Source organism: Gavialis gangeticus, unplaced genomic scaffold, assembly GCF_001723915.1.
Source record: "Gavialis gangeticus isolate Ggan-Ray unplaced genomic scaffold, GavGan_comp1, whole genome shotgun sequence".
NCBI lineage: Eukaryota > Metazoa > Chordata > Crocodylia > Gavialidae > Gavialis > Gavialis gangeticus.
The window spans coordinates 71733686-71739904 of NW_017728994.1; the positions used below are offsets into that span (position 1 = coordinate 71733686).

The 6219-nt window shown below is 44.3% G+C and overlaps 1 long non-coding RNA gene across 1 annotated transcript in view; it reads left to right on the top strand.

Moving 5' to 3' along the window:
• Window positions 1-742: 742 nt before the first annotated feature.
• LOC109287715 overlaps window positions 743-6219 on the top strand; it is a 21636-nt gene continuing 16159 nt past the window's right edge. The window contains exon 1 of the long non-coding RNA XR_002094947.1: window positions 743-2804. This is a non-coding gene — a long non-coding RNA (uncharacterized LOC109287715). The remainder of the gene's footprint in view (window positions 2805-6219) is intronic.

Genomic DNA, 6219 nt, shown 5'->3' on the forward strand with positions numbered 1-6219 from the left:
CATAGGAAAATAGATATGGAAGGGACCTCACTAGTCTAGCACCCCTGGTCAAAGCAGGATCATCCTTCGCTAAACAATCCCAGTCATGTGTCTGTCTAAACTGCTTTTGAAAATGTCCATGGATGGAATTTCTACCTTTTAGGCAGCCTGTTCTAACACTTTGGTAATTCTCAAAGACACCATTGCTCCTAGTCTCATTCCCCTCTTCTTGTCTTCTCCAGACTAAATAATCCTAATTCTTTCAGTTTTTCCTTGTAAATCGTACTTCTCTGCCCTCTAATCATTTTTGTCACTTTTCTACTGGACTCAAATCTCTCCGCACCTTTATTGAAGTGTGGGGCCCAAAACTAGATAAGAGTATTCCAGGTGAGGTCTCACCAATGCCAAATAGAGCAGAAGAATCACTTCCCTTGATTTGCAAGAGATGCTGCTGTTAATACAAACCATTATACGGTTTGCCTTTTCGCAACAAGCACATAGTTGACTCATTCAGGTTATGGTCCGTTGTAACCCATGGGTTCCCTGCAATTGCCAATCATTTCCCAGGTTGTATGTTTTTCAATCCAATGTAATTATTCAGTCACATGTCATTATTCTGTCCCAAGTACAGGGTGTTGCTTTTGTCTTTGTTCACTATAATTGATTTCAGACCATTCCAGATTCTAGCCATGCCCTCCAAAGTCTCTGCAACTCCACCCAACTCGGTATCAGCTGCAAATTTGCTAAGCTTGCACTCCTGTCATTCAGATTATTAACAAAAATGTTAAATAATACTGGACCCAGGACAGACCCCTAGCCATCTCCACTTGATACCTCCTCTACCAGACAAGATCTGTCCTACAGTCTGTAGAGGGCATGGTCTGTTGAGAGCCCTCTTTCTTCTCCCAGCTGAAAATGACAAGCACTGTCCTTATTCTTCCATCCCTTCAAAAGAACAGTTGAGATTGCATTTCCCGTGCATTCTGCGCTGTGTGTCTATACACGGTCATACCCAGGTTTAGGTATTTCCACTTGTTGATTTTGTTAAAATTACACTTGGCTGAAAAACATCAGTTTTTCAGCTCACCCTAATAGCAGCTATTCCTAATTAAATTGTTACAAAAAGCATGTTCATGTCATTCATTCAATTAATTTTCTTCTATACTTTGGTCTCAGAATGGGAACACAGTGCTTTTCTGACCAGTTGCATCATAGGTGGACACCTCTGAGGCCCAGGGTCTCTCCACTTCCACCTCCGCGACTTCTATTAGTGAGGTTTTTCTCTCTTTCTGTTGATGAATTCTGAGACATGCTAATAGTAGCCTGCGAGTCCAATCCGGGGCCCCTAAACAATCTGTCTTAATCCCCTGTGCATGGCCAAGCTTAATAAGATCATAAATCCAGGGGAGCTGTACCTTCCTTTAAAACATCAGCATGACATTTGATTTATTAGCACCAAGCTGGTTAGTTACTGAGTAGTATCAATTGAGAATGGTGAGCTACCAGATGGCAACAGAGACATATATCACACGGAGAGCAATTCCTGTATTGGCATTTCAGCAGTGCCTCGTTAGGGTGAGCTCTGCACAGATTTTAAGAGTAGCTGTTACTATGGTGAAGTTTTAATACCATTACTAATCATCCTGATTCTACGGCACCCTATCTTGTTCACCAGCTGGGGTTAGTTGCCTGAGCCCAAAAAGCCATGTTTTTGTTAGTAAAGTGCTAGAAGAGCTGCTGCTTCTTCCAGCAGTATCTGTTCTGTGTCATGCTCGTCATCCCAGTGCTTGATGGCTTGTCTCGCCTCGTTCAAAACTATCTATGTGTATGAATGTCAACACATCTGGAACACCATATTCTTATTAACCAGAGTCAGGATTACAGTGCTTCTTCAGACAACAGTCTGGAAATGGCACTGTCCTGCTAAAAACCTGATGAATTATGGGATACTAGGAAAGAATACCTGAGAATTTGATCACCAATTCAGTAGATTTTGTTAGATATCCTATAATGGATTGAGTAATTGCAGCTTGCATGGAGCCTAGTGGCAGATCGTTACATCATGGTATGCAGAGCTGTGTGGATAAGAAACAAGTACATGCCTAATGGTTATTGTGGCAGGTTGGACTTGGGAGACGTGGGTTCAGTTCTTTGCTATGTCAAGCTTACACAACCTAGAAAGTCAGTTACAGTATTTAGGAGGCTATGTCATTGAGTAAATATTTATGTGCACATCTTTTCTCTGGGCATTTTCACATCCTGACCCATCAATTGGATACTTTTTGCTTTGGCTGCCCAGCCCTTCTCCTTTCTCTCCTGTCTCCCCCACCCCCCTCACTGACAAGTAAAGGTTGTTCTTTGCTTCTGTGCTCTTCAGTTCCTCTGTCACCTAGCCATGAGCGTTTAGTATCAGTGTGCTTAGTGGGCCTCAATATTATTCAAAGCCTTTATTCTGGTTTCTTTAATCTATTCCAGAGTTGTTCGGCCGGCAGCCCGTGGGCTGCATGCAGCCCACACGGGGTTACATGCTGGCCCCCAGGCTCTCGCCCAGCCACTACTTGCCCTGGCTGTTTCTGTAGCTGAGGTCTTTAGGCTCCCCCTTCCTCCAGCTTTCCCTTACCTATCTTGGGGGCAGGGCAGTACAGTGTGGCACTGCCTGCAATTCTGGGGAAGATGAGCCTAGGGCATCTGAGAGAGGCAGTTCAGTGGAGGAGTTGAGCGTGAGGTGTGGCACCTGGGTGTGTAATGCAGTGCAGTGGGGGGCAGGAGCCACGAGGCATGTGCACAGCAGGGGGAGATCTAGGGCATGTGTATAGCAGGAGAACGTGTACAGCAGGGGCATTGGCTGGGGAACTGAGAGAGGCAAGAGTGCCTGGGCACAGTCCAGTGGTGGGACAGTCTGATTGCCCCCACTCCATCCTTGTTAGGTGGTACTTTTGTGGAGACAGCTTCAAGAGGCTGAACTTGACAACTGAAATGGTCCCCTAGGCCTGTAAGGCCTAGAGCAGCCTTGACATAAGTAGGCTAAGAGTGCATTCATGGAATTATGCTATTGTATGACCTGCTCCCTACAGAGAAAAGGGTCTGAAGATAAACATGGTTGTTATGGATAAAAGGGTTTGTTATGGTGCATTCCACCCATATGTGACGCAAATGGCTCCTAGTACCAAGGAGAGAAAAACAACAAAAAAGACAAACCCCAAGTTGTTGATGAAAAACAGAAAATTGGCCTAATTTGGTAGCTACATGACTAAAGGACTAAATATTACTCCCCCCTGCGCTTTTCTCTTTCTCTCCTTCTCCTCCCCTTTCCTTCCTGTCCCCTCCTCCAGTCCCTTCCTGTTACCCTGACGATGTCTGAGAACTGAAGACATCTGATCTCCCTTCAAGGAACCAGAGCCCACTTTGAGATGCCTGGCCAGCACTCAATGTGGGTAGTATTGGGACTGGTAATATACAATTGCTTGCTAAGGCTGTATCTTGTAAAGACTACTGAAACTGCCAAGATTACATCTGTATGTGTGCTTGGAGTTTTTATTTCATAATGCTCAATAAAACTGATTTATTAAAGAGATAACTGAGCTCTCATTTGGAGAGATAAATGGGCTCTTGATTGGAGAAAACTGAAGCATACTTTAAACAATGCCAATCCTGGACTTTGCTTCCTTCCCATTTGGGAGGAGAACCAGATACTCCCTGGTTCTTAGGACAACACTTGTTGCCCATTAGCTGTTCAGAAGGGCTTTGCACAACCACCTTCCCACAGCCTAGTATATATTCTGTCCCAGAGTTTCCCACACTTTCTTATTGCGTACTCCTTTCCAGATTTACCAGCTGCCTGCTTACTTCTACCAGCATACGGTTCATATTTTAACCCCTTAAATGCCAATTATATGAAAGTTAAATCTGCTATTACACAATTTCTACATACCCTCCAGAGATATCTTATGTACCCCCAGGGGTATGTGTACAGCTTGGAAACCCTGTTCTATCCCAACTTAAACCATCCTATGTTACCTGTTTATTCCATGATGGAGACAGTCAACCTTGTCTGGTATACCACACTTCAGCTCCCCTAACAGGTAAGTGGATGGAGATCGCCTGCTCCTTCTTTATTAACAATGGTAACTAATAAGAAGGCTGTTATCATACCATCCCTGCAGTGGTGGGGATTGGGTGGGGGGTGGGAATTGTCATCTTCCTTTTTAGGATGTATACCTTTTTAAAAGTCTCTCTAGCTATTTGTTTCTATGGACAAAAGATTTGTGTGTGAAGTGGTAGCAACCCAGAGACTGTCCAATTGGAAATCACGCTGCATGGAACTTGTTATGAAACTTCCAAGGTAGAGTGAGGTGGTTCAGCAGGCTGTAGTGAAACTAGGTCTTGGTTATCCTGTGGGGAAGGCCTCAACCAAGACTTGAACATGGTACACTGAAGCTTCTTCACTGTGACCAGGACAGAATCAGAAACAGAATTAATTCTCTGAGCATGGGATCCTTATTCTCAGGTCACAGAGCAAGCAGGAAAACTGAATGTTAGGGAAAGGCAAAGACTGTAGTAGTCTGGAGGAAGAAGCAAGGGTTGTGATCAGAGGGTCGAGAAATATGTAATTCATCCAAAAGCTGTTTTACTAGCGAGGTTTTAGCTTCAATGAAAGGTGCTCACTCCTGTAGCTGTTCTGCTACCAGTGAGTCACTTGTCTCCAGGGATTCTAATGGACTTCATTCTGTATTTGAGTAAAACACCTCAAAAAATAAGTAGTTGAAATAAAGAAGGATATGCAATAACACTCTCTTGCTGTCCTAGGGAAAAGTTTAGTCTTTCTCCAAAGTAAGTTATAATTAACCAACACTCAAGAAAACCTTTGCAGTACTAATAGATAAAGGGTGCAATAACCCATTCCCACATATTAGAACAATAAAAACTAGTGTGGAGAGAGAGACAGGTACTTTATTATGGAAACAAGATTCTTTGTGACATGAAAAGTAGCAGTATACAAGTGATATTAGACCTGAGAAGCCTTAGAGACTTCAAAAGGAGATACTAAAACAGAAAAGAGGTTGAAGAAGTGCAGTTCATAGGCTTGTTTGCAAAAAGTGGTTTGCAAATTCCCTTTGAGAATCAGGCCTGAGAGATTGGAGACAGGTGGTGTTCTGTTCTTGATTTTGATACATTTTTGGTGTGTGCTCATTCTGGTTCACAGTTGTTGCTTGGTGTCTCCTACGTATTTTCTGTCAGGGCACTTGTTGCCCTGATGGAAAGAGGTATTGTATTGTGAAGATATCTCCATACTGGACATATTGTTGGCAGGTTTTGCAGGTTTTGTCATGGCATAGCTTGGATCCATTCGGTGTGTTTTGGGCTGTAAGAAGTTGGCTTCTGGTGATGAGGTTAGCGAGGTTCAGTGCTTGTTTGAATTTACAACCACTTTTCACAGGTGGGCCTATGAGCTGCACTTCATCAACCTCCTAGGTACAGAAACTCACGGACTCAATACAGACATTGGAATTCTGACATTAAGCCTGCCAGACATCTGACTCCCCAGGTACCCAGTCAGCTGATTGGAAGGAGGCAGGGCCCTGGGCACATCTAAGCCCCAGGGCTGAGGCTGGCAGGGAGAGTTCTCTGGCAGCTGCTGGAGAAGAGGCTCCTGCAGGAAAAGAAAGGAAGGTGGTGTGATGGTTTGGCTGCCTGCAATGCTGCTGGTGCTACTGTTTTGCTTACTTACCTGCTGTTGTTTAAAGTGGTGGACCGCACTGAGACTGTAGGGGAGGAGGAGGCCACATTGGGGCACACTAACGTGGCATGTAGAGGCCCCAGCACCAGTGAGGGCTCATCTTAACACACACACACACAGTCACACATGTCACGAGTTTTGCTTGTCAGCAGCTTGAGGTGCAGTTTCCCAGAAACCCCTGCAGCTGACTCCTTGAAACTTGACAGGCTTTGTGGCCTCAGCAGGGGCTACCAATCCTGCTGTCTTCATTCAAATCAGGTAAGAAATGACAAAGTTATAGGCGGTTTTGTTATTCCCCATTATAACCTACGGGCGAAACCGTTTTGACAAAACTAAATGGAACAGTGCTTTGAAATGAAACATCGAAATGACACACTATCCCTTTGAAACAGCAAAATGGAAGTCTAAATGAAATGGTCATGTTTCGCACAACCTTAGTAATTATATAACCATGGCCTCAGCATGAGGCCACAGGTTGGCTGTGACCCACATGGAACCCTGTT